This window comes from Ursus americanus, chromosome 22, assembly GCF_024610735.1.
Source record: "Ursus americanus isolate L20-20 chromosome 22, mUrsAme1.1.p, whole genome shotgun sequence".
NCBI lineage: Eukaryota > Metazoa > Chordata > Mammalia > Carnivora > Ursidae > Ursus > Ursus americanus.
The window spans coordinates 59,475-75,109 of NC_142148.1; the positions used below are offsets into that span (position 1 = coordinate 59,475).

Consider the following 15,635-nt stretch of genomic DNA (forward strand, 5'->3'; position numbering starts at 1 on the left):
ACACAGGAGAGAGGGAACCAGGAGAAGTCACAGACTTTCCTCCATCAGCTTGGAAATGACATCCCATCCTTTTGCTCCATTCTCTTCCTTAGAGTGCAGTCACACAGGCCATCCACCCTGGACGGGAGGGGACTCCCCAGGGATGTGTGACCAGGATTCGGGAATGCCCGGGAACCACTGTGGAGACTGCCCCGCACATGGGCACAGATGAGGCCCGGGGACCTGAGCCTCAACTTAATGGGAGCCCCTGGAAGTCTGTGTCGCCAGGGGATAAGGCTGGAATCAGTTCATTGCAACCTTCCCATGGGGCCTGGGACAAAGGGGTGGCTTTGCCTGGACCCCAGAGCAGACCCAGCCCCTCTGAGCGTGTTCCATGCCCCGCCCAGCCCCTGGCTCATCCTTGCATTGCCAAGTGTGTGCCCCAGCCTCCTGTGATAGCAGGAACGGAATGTATGTAGAGGTCCTACCCCTGATGGTGTCCCTAGAAGTAGAAGCCAGAACACCCCACTGTGCAGATGGGGAGCCTGGAGAGTCCCTGAGAGGCACAGGGTCTGTCCAGGGTCATGGCCCTGGTCACGAGCAGAAGCCCGGTCTGAAACCAGCTCTGCATCGTCACAGCAGGGACACTGGCTGCACCCAGGCCCCCTGAGGGCTGTGGGTGGGCGGTGTGGGTGTCACTGTATGGATGGGGCATGGGGTGGAGGGTGAGCATTGAGCAGCTGGGGGAGGGGGACCCCAGGGGGCTCTTGTTTGCGGAGGAAGTCGGGCAAGGGGACCCCAGGCGGTGGTGACCTCACTTCCCTGACAACGGACCCCAACAGAATTTGGAACACGGGTAACCAGGCACCCACATTCCAGAGCCAGCCCCCTGCCCAGCTCATTTCGTTGGAGATCCTCGAACGAAGAACATGTTTGTGTGTTGCATCCCCAAGTCTGGAGGCTGCAGGCTGAGGAAAGCGCGCCCTGCAAACACTTCCCCTCGCTGGGGATGTTCTGTCAGGGCTCCCCGACGCCTCTGGCCATTTGGCAGGAAGGACCAAAAGGTGACACCATGAGGCCCAGAGCCGGCCAGCCCAGCCCCACACACTCTGATCTGACTGTGCAGCCCCGGGTCCCCTCCGTGTGTGTGTGTGTGTGTGTGTGTGTGTGTGTGTGTGTGTGTGTGTGTGTGTGTGTAAAGAGGAGTCTTGTAGGGTGGGGCCACTCCGAGCAGGAGCAGGCTGATGAGGGGTCAATGTCCACTGGGCAGGTCATGTTCACACCTGGCTGGGTGGGACAGGGTGTGTGTGGGCTGCGCCCTTCTGCCCAAGGTTAATCCCGAGCCCTGAAGGGATGGGTCACTGCATCCCAGGTGCAGGGCTGTGCACGCACAGGTCTGTGTCTGATCTGGGAGCAGCAGGGGGCCTGGGCAGGAGGACAGTGAAGACAGCCGGGCAGGGCTGTGATGCCTCTGGGCCGGCTACCGGTCCCTGTCTTTGCAGATGGCCACGGATGAGACTGAGAGGAAGCTGGTGGACACGCCCTCCTCTCCAGGAGCAGGGACAGAGGATCACCTGAGAAGGATTCTGACTCCGCCCAGGCCACTGTCCCCAGTAGTCATTCACTCAGTGAGTGTGGTCCAGGAGCCAGAGCTCACGGAGGCCGAGCCCGAGGGTGAGAAGTCTGGGGCTGGGTGTGTGTGGTGTGTGGGGATGGGTCAGTGCTGGCCCCACAGGGAGGAGCCCCCAGAGGCTGGTGTGGGTCCAGGAGCAAGGACCGGGCTCAGAGCACCCAGTGGGTGGACTGCAGTCGGGGACACGTCCTGGTCAGGGTTCCTTCCTGGCTGCAGCTTCTCTGGGAGCCCCTGGGCTGGGTTCTGTCTCTGCAAAGGCCACGAGAGGCAGGCACGTGGGTGAGCTTTTCTCCTCTCACAGCTGCTCCACCATCTGAGGAACTAGAGCCGGCTCCAAGTTCATGGGCAGCTCCAGAGGGAGGGGTGGTGCCTGCAGCGACTTCAGCAGGAGACGAGGAGCCAGCGGGTTACCTGGCACCTGCCCACGGAGAGCCTGAAGCTGTGCAGGAAGAGCCTGCTGGAGAACCTGCCCACGGAGAGCCTGCCCCTGAGCCCGGCACTGCTCCTGCCCCCACACCTGCCCCTCTCTGTGTTCCTGTTCTTGCCCCTGAACCAAATCCTGCACCTGCCCCTATCCGCGCTCCTTTTCTTGCCCCTGCCCCTGCCCCTGCCCCTGCCTGTGCTCCTGATCCTGCAAAGGATGAAACTCTTGCCCCTGCCCCTTGCTCTGCCTGTGCTCCTGTTCCTGCCCCAGACCCAGCTACTGTCACTGCGCCTACCAGAGCCACTGCCCTTGCCCCTGCCTGTGCTCCTCTTCCTACTCTCCAGCTCTTGCCCCTGCTCCTGCCCCTTCCTCTACCCCTGCCAGAGCAGCTGCCCCTTCCCCTGCCTGTGCTGCCATTACTGCCCCAGAACAAGCTCATGCCCCAACTCTTGCCCCCTCCCCTGCCAGAACTGCTGCCCCTTCCCCTGCCCCTGCCAGAGACCCTGACCCTTCCCCTGCCCCTGCCTGTGCTGCTCTTCCTGCCCTGGACCCAGATCCTGCCCCACATCCTGCCCCTTCCCCTGCCAGAACTGCTGCCCCTTCCCCTGCCCCTGCCAGAGCCGCTGACCCTTCCCCTGCCCCTGCCTGTGCTCAGGTTCCTGCCCCAGACCCAGCTCCTGCCCCTTCCCTTGCCAGAACTGCTGCCCCTACCCCTGCCCCTGCCAGAGCCGCTGACCCTTCCCCTGCCCCTGCCTGTGCTCAGGTTCCTGCCCCAGACCCTGCTCCTGCCCCAGCTCCTGCTCCTTCCCCTGCCAGAACTGCTGCCCCTTTCCCTGCCCCTGCCTGTGCTCCTGATCCTGCCCCAGACCCTGCTCCTGCCCCAACTCCTGCCCCTTCCCCTGCCAGAACTGCTGCCCCTTTCCCTGCCCCTGCCTGTGCTCCAGTTCCTGCCCAGGACCCAGCTCCTGCCCCAGACCCAGCTCCTGCCCCAGCTCCTGCCCCTTCCCCTGCCAGAACTGCTGCCCCTTTCCCTGCCCCTGCCTGTGCTCTGGTTCCTGCCCTGGACCCAGCTCCTGCCCCAGCTCCTGCTCCTTCCCCTGCCAGAACTGCTGCCCCTTCCCCTGCCCCTGCCAGAGCCAGTGACCCTTCCCCTGTCCCTGCCTGTGCTCCTGTTCCTGCCCCAGACCCTACTCCTTCCTCAATTCCTGCCCCTTCCCCTGACAGAACTGCTGCCCCTTTTCCTGTGCCTGCCTGTGCTCCGGTTCCTGCCCCAGACCCAGCTCCTGCTCCTTCCCTTGCCAGAACTGCTGCCCCTTCCCCTTTCCCTGCCAGAGCCTGTGACCCTTCCCCTGCCCCTGCCTGTGCTCCTGTTCCTGCCCCAGACCCTGCTCCTTCCCCAACTCCTGCCCCTTCCCCTGTCCCTGACTGTGCTCCTGTTCCTGCCCCAGACCCTGCTCCTGCCCCAACTCCTGCCCCTTCCCCTGCCAGAACTGCTGCCCCTTTCCCTGCCCCTACCTGTGCTCTGGTTCCTGCCCTGGACCCAGCTCCTGCCCCAGCTCCTGCCCCTTTCCCTGCCCCTACCTGTGCTCTGGTTCCTGCCCTGGACTCAGCTCCTGCCCCAGCTCCTGCCCCTTCCCCTGCCAGAACTGCTGCCCCTTTCCCTGCCCCTGCCTATGCTCCAGTTCCTGCCCAGGAACCAGCTCCTGCCCCAGACCCAGCTCCTGCCCCAGCTCCTGCCCCTTCCCCTGCCAGAACTGCTGCCCCTTTCCCTGCCCCTACCTGTGCTCTGGTTCCTGCCCTGGACCCAGCTCCTGCCCCAACTCCTGCCCCTTCCCCTGCCAGAACTGCTGCCCCTTTCCCTGCCCCTGGCTGTACTCTGGTTCCTGCCCAGGACCCAGCTCCTGCCCCAGACCCAGCTCCTGCCCCAGCTCCTGCCCCTTCCCTTGCCAGAACTGCTGCCCCTTCCCCTTCCCCTTCCCCTGCCAGAGCCTGTGACCCTTCCCCTGCCCCTGCCTGTGCTCCTGTTCCTGTCCCAGACCCTGCTCCTTCCCCAACTCCTGCCCCTTCCCCTGTCCCTGACTGTGCTCCAGTTCCTGCTCCTGCCCCAACTCCTGCCCCTTCCCCTGCCAGAACTGCTGCCCCTTCCCCTGCCCCTGCCAGAGCCGCTGACCCTTCCCCTGCCCCTGCCTGTGCTCCTGATCCTGCCCCAGACCCTGCTCCTGCCCCTTCCCCTGCCAGAACTGCTGCCCCTTTCCCTGCCCCTGCCTGTGCTCTGGTTCCTGCCCTGGACCCAGCTCCTGCCCCAGCTCCTGCTCCTTCCCCTGCCAGAACTGCTGCCCCTTCCCCTGCCCCTGCCAGAGCCAGTGACCCTTCCCCTGTCCCTGCCTGTGCTCCTGTTCCTGCCCCAGACCCTACTCCTTCCTCAACTCCTGCCCCTTCCCCTGACAGAACTGCTACCCCTTCCTCTGCCCCTGCCAGAGCCGCTGACCCTTCCCCTGTCCCTGCCTGTGCTCCTGTTCCTGCCCCAGACTCAGCTCCTGCCCCTACACCTGCCCCTTCCCCTGCCAGAACTGCTGCCCCTTTCCCTGCCCCTTCCTGTACTCTGGTTCCTGCTCTGGACCCAGCTCCTGCCCCTTCCCCTGCCCCTGCCTGTGCTCTGGTTCCTGCCCTGGACCCAGCTCCTGCCCTTTCCCCTGCCAGAACTGCTGCCCCTGCCTGTGCTCTGGTTCCTGCCCCAGACCCAGCTCCTGCCCCAGATCCTGCCCCCTCCCCTACCAGAACTGCTTCCCCTTCCCCCTGCCCCTGCCTGTGGTCCTGTTCTTGCCCCTGACCCAGCTCCTGCCTTGGATCCTGCACCTGCCACTGCTGCTGACCCTGTCCCTCCCCTTGCTCCTGTCCCTGCTCTTGCACCTGTCCCTGCTCCTGTCCCTGCCCCTATCCCAACCCCTGCCCCTACTCCTGCTCTTGCAGGGCTCCCAGAGCCACATCCAGAGCCCACAGCCCTGCAGGAAGAGCTCCTTGTGCAATTACCCTTAGTTCCTTCACCCGAACCCGACGTCCCGCCAGAATGTTTCATCCCCTCCCCCTATGTTCTTTCTCTCTGGTACATATTGACTGTTACTTTATCTTTTCATGTTCTGTATACTGTTTATTATATGTTTTAAGTAAAATTATCTATCTCCTTGGGCATTAGCGTTGGTGCATAGCCTGCTCTCTCCCCTTCCATCCTCCCTCAGGCCCTCCCTCATTCAGCAGAGGATCTGGGGGCCCTGCTGTGTACTGAGCACTGGGGCTTCATCAGTGAGCACCCCCCAACCCATACCATCATGTCCACTGTGGGAGGTGACAGGGGTCACCTCAGGGTGAGCAGGGGTGATGAGCACCAGGAATCTGCTCCTGAAAACAGAGACCAGTTGCACAAAGAATGGAAAGACCCATGCTTAGCACTTCCTCTAGAAAAATCTAGTCCTGAAAAGTAGGTATATCCTAGACTTAACGCAATGTGAGTTCTCATGGCAGGTACGCACTGATTCCTAGAACCAACGAAGAGTAAATCATCCAGTGTTGATGGGGGTTTGTGACACACCTTTTCTGACCAAATGACAGCGATTCAGCCAACATCTCCAGAGCCTCCGAGGCTTCCCAAGGCCTCTGCAATCCTCTGATTCTTCCATCGACCTCCTTGGGAATCTCTGTCCTGTTGTCTTCCTTGTCGCCTGCCTCTTCTGGAACCCTTCTGTGGCCTCCCCACCAGGGCCACCCTCACCGGGATTTCCCGTGACCCGTGGCTAGGTGCCTGCATCCTGTGCTTTGTGCAAGGCCTGTGTGCTCACTCTGGGTCACTTGGCATCTCCCCTTGCAGCGGGCTGCATCTTCTTGCACTGAGTCTCCTCTGAGCAGTCTGTGAGGCCGGACTGTGCCCATGTCACGGGCACCGAAGCGTGAGTCTAGAAGGTCCAGATGACCCACTCCCAGTCCCAGCATGTAGAGAATGGGCCGAGGGTGGTTCCCAAGCAGAGGAGGACTTGGGCCCAGGGGGCCTGAGGGAGGGCATGGCATAGTGAGCCTGCAGAAGGAGAGCGAGCACCGTGGCGGCCTGGGTGCTCAGGCCTGCTGGGAGACCAGGTCCCACATGCACTGGCTCTGTCCCCAGGACTGGAGGCCATCAGGGTATCCACACTCCCAGGCTGCAGGCTGGCAGTGACTTGCAGGGGGGAGGCACCGCTGGTACAAGAGAGAGCCCTCCACAGGGAGGAGGGGGCAGGCGCTCCCCCAGCAGCTAGAGGAACTCAGGGTGTCCACACTCTCAGGCTGCAGGCTGGCAGTGACTTGCAGAAGGGAGGCACCTCTGGTGCAGGAGAGAACCCTCCCCAGGGAGGAGGGGGCAGGTGCTCCCTCAGCAGCAGGTGCACTCCCCAGGGCTGAGGGGGCATCAGCAGACAGCAGTGGCTGCAGCTGGGGTCTCCATACAGGCCCCTGCCTCACGCCCAGCACGAGATTGGATGGCCTTTGTCCCCGAAACACAAAGTCTGGCCCAAGACCCCTCCCTCAAGCCCCCACTCCCAATCCTTTGTACTCAGCTCAAGGGACAAGAAATGGCCAATAGTTTAGGTGGTGTTGGGTGCACAGGGACATTTGCTTTTCTGGCCCATGCTGTTAACACTGCTGGCATTTTAAAGATCTCAAGGCTTTGATTCAAAAACTGTAGGACGGTAGCTTTGTAGCTTTCTGGAAACCTGTCTCTGTGCCTTGCAGCCCTCCCATCCCACCAGCTCTGCTCAGAATTCCTCCAGGCCACAGACCCACAGTCTTGGGTCCTCAGATGGCCCAGACGATGTGATCCAGGTGGGGCAGCAGGACACACTGTGGATTTCAGCAAACCTCCCCCCCCCCATAAAGTGAGGGTACCACTGGGCGAGCTGTCTGAAAACAGCCAGGTCAGGGTTCCAGGAAGACACCAGAGGCACAGGAGGAACTGGGGAGCATCTGAACGTCAGGTGGGGACAGTCAGAGCTTCCAGGCCCTATTCCCTAACACTCCTCATCACTCAGCCTTTCTTCCAGTGAATCTGCTTGGTTTCTGTTTGCCCCAACTGTTACCCGTTGCCCTGGGCAGCAGAGACTCACATATGCCTTTAAATGTTTAGGACATTGAATGCCCTCCAGTAGCCACCTCACTACAGTTGGTGGTAAGCAAGAAGTCACTGAGGTCTCCAAGGGTCTGGACTTGGTGTTTCCCTCTTCTGAGATGGGGACACCTGTGGAAGGTGCAGGTGGCCGGCTGGTGGGGGTTGCAGGCACCTGACATGGACAGATGGGGTAGATGAGGCCCAAGGCCCCGGGGGTGTGTGTCCGGCATCTGGACTGAACAGGTCTTCAAAGCTGCAGATTGGTTGGTATTATCTGCAGGCTGAGAAGGAAGATGAGGGGAGCAGAGGGGAGCAGAGGAGGCTCAGCTTAGACAGGAAAGGGCTGAGCCACTGCTTTGGGGGAAAAGTGGGTCAGGTCCAGGCTCATGGGGACAGACCTTAGGCCACTGTGTTATGTGAAATAAGCCAGTCCCTAAAGGACAGATACTGGAGGACCCCACTCGTGAGGGACGGAGAGCACTCCAATTCACAGAGGTGGAAGGAGCTGCTGGGTGCTGGGGCTGGGGAGGGGGAATGGGGGTTAGGGTCTCGTGGGCAGAGGTTCAGTTTGGGATGACAATGAAGTTGTGGCGATGGATGGAGGTGGCGGGTACAGAGCAGTGAATGTATGTATTGCCACTGAATTGTACCCTGAAACGTGCTTAACGGTATCAGTTGTATGTCCATTACACCACAATAGGAAAGTAGTGAGTCAGGAGGACGGGGCCATCGCGAGTCCCAGGAGGGCCCTGGAGCAGGGACCCTGTATCTTGGTTCTCGCTCTCACGCTCTGCCCCTTGTTGGTGACCGAGCTCACAGTAGGCACTCAGTGAATGCTTGCTAAGATGAAGTGCAGGCAGATGTTCCAGAGAGAGTCCACAGGTGCAAACCCTCCAGTGGGCACTGAGGGATCGCAACAGGACATGCATCCAGACGGAGCCAGTGCCCACATCTCAAACACCAGCACAGAAATAGCCATTTAAAACCAAGGCAGGAACCAGAAATAACCCAGAGGGCTCCATGCTCCTGGAGGCCGTGCTAGCGGTCACAGCCTCTGGTGGTCAGGGGACTGGGGGTCTGAGAGGTGGCTCGGCGCACCCCTGACCCTGAAGGCCCATGGCTGCCGCGAGGTGCAGGGACTGGGAGGAAGACCCAGCCAGGGCCCGTTCTGGCTCCAAGGCTGCTGCAGGGCCGCTCCCAGCCCACCAGGCGATGTCTGTTTAGAACCAGGGAGACAACCTTTTCCCTCAATTGTTCTTTTTAAAGATGGTTGCTTAGCACTGACACAGAAAAACATTCGACATAAAACTGGAGCCGTTCGCAGCTGCAAATGACCCAGAAATGATCGAAATGCACTGACCACAAAGAAAGGAACTTGTGCCCCAGGCAGGCCTCCTGTGCATGGGGGCAGCTAGGGGCCCTGGACATGCCCGAGCGGGCAGTGCTGGACTCCACAGTTGAGGGGACAGAAGAAGGAATCTGCTCTTATGGCTCCGCTTAGAGAGGCCACCCTGACAGAGACGGGGCGAGCCCCTCGTGTGTTCTGGATGTCCTGGTGATTCTTGGGGACTGCCCGAATCTCAGCATCTTCAGGACCGGGGTGGGGGGAGGACAGCCCAGCAGCCTCAGGTCCCACGTGGCCTCCGGGGCTTGGTGGGCTTGTGGTTCAGGTGGCTCTTGTCAGGCCACATGGCCTCCATCCCATTGGCCAGGTCGACCCCCATTGCCTGGTGACAGGCCAATGTCAGTCAGTGAACCTCCACCACTGACCCCCCCAAAAAGGCCCCCATATAGTAAAAGTTGCCCTGGTGCCTGGGGTTGTGGGCCTGGGACTGCGGCCGGCGCGCATAGCTGAAGTTCTCATTGGCCACCCAGTAGAAACTGGGGTACAAAGTGACAAAGGGGGGGACAGGATCTCCACACCCACATGACGCGGAACTTCATGTCCACATCCGCGCACACCAGGTCGTCCACCTCACAGAGGAAGTGCTGCTCACAGAAGCGGCTGATCATCGCCATGTGCTGCATGGACACATCCTGCCAGAGCGGGGCACCGCAGACCTCAAGGACCACCACCCTCTGGCCTTCCCAGAGGGGCATAGAGGCCCAGCAACTGGTGGTTGGTGAAGACGTACTAGGTGACGCTGTGTCCGCCATGAGGCACCGCGGACCTTGAGGAGCACCACCCACTGGCCCTCACGGAGGGGCACAAGAGTATGGCAGCTGTCTGATCGCTGAAGATGTACTAGGTGACGCTGTGTCCGCCATGAGGCACCGCGGACATTGAGGAGCACCACCCACCGGCCCTCATGGAGGGGCACAAGGGTACGGCAGCTGGCTGATCGCTGAAGATGTACTAGGTGACGCTGTGTCCGCCATGAGGCACCGCGGACATTGAGGAGCACCACCCACCGGCCCTCATGGAGGGGCACAAGGGTACGGCAGCTGGCTGATCGCTGAAGATGTACTAGGTGACGCTGTGTCCACCATGAGGACCACCGCCCTCCGGCCCTCACAGAGGGGCACAAGGCACAGCAGCCAGCTGGTCAGTGAAGACGTACTAGGTGACCCTGTGTCCACCATAAGGACCACCGCCCTCCGGCCCTCACAGAGGGGCACACAGGCACAGCAGCCAGCAGGTCAGTGAAGATGTACTAGGTGACGCTGTGTCCACCATAAGGACCACCGCCCTCCGGCCCTCACAGAGGGGCACACAGGCACAGCAGCCAGCTGGTCAGTGAAGACCTAGTAGGTGACCCTGTGTCCCACCATGAAGTGCTTCTTTGCCGTCTGCAGGACCAGCTCCAGGAAGACCACATAGCTACAGGGACAGGGTGAGAGGAGGGTCACTGCCAGAGGCTGGCAGCAGGACCCTGAAACTGAGGGCCATAGACCTGTGTACCTTCTTCAAGGGGTCAGGCCCTGGGATGCTTTAAGCAACAGCCACTCTCCTGGCCTCTCCTGAGTGAGTCTGCCCATGGGGCCTCCCTACCTTCTGCTCCCAGAGATGGGGGCCGTCAGCACCCCATCTTACAAAGGGGTGCCTAAGGCTTAAGAGGTTGGAAGCCCATGCAGCCACACATGGACTCCAGCATGCTGGAGCCAGGAACACGCCCCCTGTGCTGAGCTCCCGGGCAAACCCCCAGGTCCTGTCCCCACCTGCCAGGAGCGGAGCACCTTGGGGCACAGCCCTTGTTTCTATGCCCTACAGTAGAACCAGCAGGGCCGGCCACCAGCCCCATTTTGTTTTGAGTGGGATGTCACCGGCCCCCACAGAGCTGTCTCCACCTCTGTAAGGTCCTCCCTTCAAGGCTACTGGGCATCCTGCTGACAAGGTCCTCAGTAAACCCCTGGTATTCCTAGGAGGGGTCACCCTCGAACTCCCCCAGGTCAGGAATCAGGTCCAGCCCATGGTCAGGGAAGGGGAAAGAGGACCTCTGGAAGAAGAAGGAGCTTGCTTAGGCCCCAGCCTTGAATCCAAGGGTGTAAGCTTCCAGGTCCAGGTCTACATCTCCCCAGACAAGAAGTTGGGAGTCTTGTCCAACCACCTCACATGACTGGTCCCCCTTTGAGGGGACTATCTGCTCCCCACCATAGGGACAGCAGCTCCCCCATCATCAAGCAAGTTTGGTGAGCCCTCTGAGACTGATTTTTTATGCAGACACTAAGGCTACGTCCTTACACCTGCCCCATCACGGGCAGGTTAGCAAATTGCTCACATCGGGAAGGCGGGCACTACATTTAAATAGCGGACAGGCACATTCAACCAGCAGACATGAGTCAGGTCATCAGGGGGCAATTCGGGGCCCAGCCAATGGGGAAACAAGCCAAACATGAAGCAGGGGGAGAGAAGAGTGCTCCTGGGAGAGGGCACAGTGAATGCAAAGTCTTGGACTCAGGCCTGAGGCACATGTGGGACAATCATACCCCTGGGTGGCCCACAGAGGGGCAGGCTGTGGTGGGAGGGGTGAGGCTGCAGAGGATGGGCAGGAGGGGAGCAGACCACAGAGAGGCCCAAATGTAATGTGTCGAAAAGATCACTCTGGTTACTGGAGGAGAATGGGCTCTGTGCAGAAGAGGACAGGGAGACCCCTAACCCTAACCCAACCATAACCCTAACAACCCGTAACACCAATCCTAACCACTAATACCAACCCCAATGAAATCATCACAAAATCAGCAAATACATCCCTACACCCGTCTTAAGATAGATGTAAGAAGCCTGATCAGAAAAATTGCAAAACCAAGAGCTCTTAAATATATTGTACATCATAAGTGTCTCTTCACAAACATCTCAAAGATTGTTCAATATACTGAAACCAAGCAATGTTATACTCCACAATAAATTTTTAAATAAAAACATGTGGTCATATTAATTGATGCAGAAAAGGTTCTAACCAAAATCCAAAGTCTGTTGCTGATATAAACACTCATGAAAACAGGAATAAGGGGTAATTTTTTTTTCAATAAATCTATAGCAAACACCATGCTCAAGTCTGAAGATTGACAGCTCTACTCCGAAATCAGGAACAAGGACAGGATGCTGGCTTTCACAGAAGGGTAGATACTGTGTGATTCCACCTGTATGAGGTATCTAGAGACAGAAAGTTGAACGTGGCTGCAGGGCTGAGAGGAAAGGGGAATGGGGAGTTAGTGTTTCATACATACAGTCTCCCTCAGGGAGAAAGAAAAAGTTCTAGAGAATGATGTACAACCATGTGAACTCACCTAAGGCCAGAGAACTGTGACCCTGAAATGTTTTAAGTGGTAAATGTTACTATGTTTAGTCACAGTGAAAAAATTAAGGACTGATGCATGTCACCACATGGACGGACACTGAAAACAGCCCAAGCAACATAAGCCTCCAGAAAGGCCACCCAGATTGGAGCCATCTGTGCTCCTTAAATCCATCAGGGTTGTGCAAATACGGGAAAGTCTCGGGAGCAGTTGCAGAAGAAGAAAACTGGATCCGAATGGAGCAGGACATTTCAGACAGCAGGGCAGGTGGCAACAGTTCAAGTGGACCTGTGGTCTGGATTATAATAGGGAAACTGCGATGATTTCCTCATTCAGGGCTATGTGGTGGTTCCGCAGGATGGTGTCCCTGTTCGGGGTAAAACGCACTGAAGTATCCCGTGTGAAGTGGCAAATGTGGTAAAGAAACGACAGCTGGGGAGTCCGAGTGTGGAGATAAAGCATATTTGTGCTGCTGTGACAGGTTCACTGCACCTTGAAATCACCGCAGAGTCAAGTACTCTTACAAACAACCAGGTCAGCACCAGGTCACAGGAGAAGAGACCACATCAAGCTTCCTGATGGAGGCCAAGTCCTCCCAGACCCGGTTCGCCCACTGCGGAGAGGCCACTCACCAGTGTAGGAAGCCACAGGTTAGCAAGAGACTCATGGGAGGATGACATCGGGGGCCCCTGTGTCTCGGGTGCAAGAGAAGCAGCGGGATCTGGAATTCGAATTTTCCACAACGCTCCACCAAAAACTGGTTAGAACTGTGAAAATGCGTGAAGGGAAGGCTCAGTCAAGTGGACTAGGGTCGCCAGAAGGGGCGCTGGGCGGGGAAGCCAACCGCTCAGTGTCAATTACACGAACAACTGTCAATTACAGACCCCACATTGAAGCTCCACAGCAGAGACTCATGAGTCACAGGCCCCAAAGGGGAAGACGCGGGTTTTACCTCCTCCAAGAAGTCACCACGCCTGCAGCACAGTGGGTGAGAACCTTCCATCACCCCGAACCTCGCTTTTCTCCAGAACAACCCACCGAACTTCCTCCTCCTCCTCCATGAAATGCTGAACAGGGAACAGCCCTGCTCTCGGACAGCCCTGTCCTCGGACACCCGTTAGACACCAACGACAGACGTCGAGTGAGATGGACAACCCCGCTCTCCGACACCCATGAGACACCAACAACAGACGTCGAGGGAGACGGTCAGCCCTGTCCTCGGACACCCGTGAGACACCGACGACAGACGTCGAGGGAGACGGACAGCCCTGTCCTCGGACACCCGTGAGACACCGACGACAGACGTCGAGGGAGACGGTCAGCCCTGTCCTCGGACACCTGTGAGACACCGATGACAGACGTCGAGGGAGACGGTCAGCGCTGTCCTCGGACACCCGTGAGACACCGACGACAGACGTTGAGGGAGACGGACAGCCCTGCTCTCGGACACCTGTGAGACACCGACGACAGACGTCGAGGGAGACGGTCAGCCCTGTCCTTGGACACCTGTGAGACACCGACGACAGACGTCGAGGGAGACGGTCAGCCCTGTCCTCAGACACCCGTGAGACACCGACGACAGACGTCAAGGGAGATGGACAGCCCTGCTCTCGGACACCCGTGAGACACCGATGACAGACGTCGAGGGAGACGGACAACCCTGTCTTCGGACACCCCTGAGACACCGACGACAGACGTCGAGGGAGACGGACAGCCCTGTCACGGACACCCGTGAGATACCGACGACAGACGTTGAAGGAGAAAGACAGCCCTGCCTTCCGACACCCGGGAGACACCGATGACAGAGGTCGAGGGAGGTGGACAGCCCTGTCCTCGGACACCCCAGAGACACCGACGACAGACGGACACCCGTGAGACACTGACGACAGACATGGAGGGAGACGGACAGCCTATCTTCGGACACCCCTGAGACACCGACGACAGACATGGAGGGAGACGGACAGCCTATCTTCGGACACCCATGAGACACCAACGACAGACGTCGAGGGAGATGGACAGCCCTGTCACGGACACCCCTGAGACACCGACGACAGACGTCGAGGGAGACGGTCAGCCCTGTCCTCGGACACCTGTGAGACACCGATGACAGACGTCGAGGGAGACGGTCAGCGCTGTCCTCGGACACCCGTGAGACACCGACGACAGACGTTGAGGGAGACGGACAGCCCTGCTCTCGGACACCTGTGAGACACCAACGACAGACGTCGAGGGAGACGGTCAGCCCTGTCCTTGGACACCTGTGAGACACCGACGACAGACGTCGAGGGAGACGGTCAGCCCTGTCCTCAGACACCCGTGAGACACCGACGACAGACGTCAAGGGAGATGGACAGCCCTGCTCTCGGACACCCGTGAGACACCGATGACAGACGTCGAGGGAGACGGACAACCCTGTCTTCGGACACCCCTGAGACACCGACGACAGACGTCGAGGGAGACGGACAGCCCTGTCACGGACACCCGTGAGATACCGACGACAGATGGACACCCCTGAGACACCGACGACAGACGTTGAAGGAGAAAGACAGCCCTGCCTTCCGACACCCGGGAGACACCGATGACGGACGTCGAGGGAGACGGACAGCCCTGCCCTCGGACACCCCTGAGACACCGACGACAGACGTCGAGGGAGACACACGGAGACCGGAAGACGCTGCGCTCGGGAAGAACCGACGCCGTGAGAACACCTGCTCTCCCCACAGCCGTCTGTCTGCAGAGCGCGCGCCGTCGCTACCGAACCTCCAGACGCCGAACCGACAGCCCGGACCGGGTGTGGACGCGGGGAGGACCCTGCGGGGCCGAACAAGCACCGGGCGGGCGGCCGGAGGCTCCCTGACTGCAGACTGCCTGCGGAGCCCCCGGAACCGGATCCGTGTGCGCGTAAACACGGACCCGCGGACCAGCCCAGCGGATCCGAGCCCAGAGAGGGGAGACCCCACAGCCCCGCGCGCAGCCCCGCCAGCGACCCCACGGCACCGCACACAATCCACGGAAACCCCACCGTCTACACAGCGCGCCCTTCCTCCGCGGGGTCCTGTGAGCACGGAGCCCTCGGCAGCCCCGGCTCAGGCGGCTTCTCCTCACCTTCTCCTCCCGCGGCGGGTCCTGGGGAGACTCGGGTTCTGTGGGTGTGGACACCGCTCCATGTCCTCCACTGCGGGTCCTTTCGGTGTGGACGCGGAAACACGTCCTCCACTGCGGGTCCTGTCCGCGTGGACGCAGCCCCACGTCCTCCCGAAGTCTCCACAGCGGATCCTGAGGAGGCCAAGCTCCTGTCGGTGTGGACGCGCACCCACGTCCTCCACTGCGGGTCCTTTCGGTGTGGACGCGGAAATACGTCCTCCCGAAGTCTCCATAGCGGATCCTGAGGAGGCCGGGCTCCTGTCACTGTGGACACAGACCCACATCCTCCACAGCAGGTCGTGGGGAGGCCGGGCTCCTGACCGTGGGTGAGGCCCCACGTCCTCCCAGGGCCTGGGCGTCACCACAGAGGGTCCTGAGGACTTGGAACGCCCCTCAGCTCCTGGAAAGCGCATGCCCAGCGGGAGTCACGGAGCGGGACTCGGGCGCCCCCTGCGGGCGGTGGGGGCGGTGCAGGGTGGGGTGCGCTCAGTTCAGTGGAGGCACCTGTCCCTTCTGGAGTCCAGCTGAATCCATTATATTTTGAAAATTCAAACTGAAATGGAGTCCAATTACCCCTGACATCTCCAGAA

General features: G+C 59.9%; 1 pseudogene; it reads right to left on the bottom strand.

Moving 5' to 3' along the window:
* Positions 1–8,487: 8,487 nt before the first annotated feature.
* Positions 8,488–15,278, bottom strand: LOC123792278 (histo-blood group ABO system transferase 2 pseudogene; annotated as a pseudogene).
* Between the last annotated feature and the right edge of the window lie 357 nt (positions 15,279–15,635).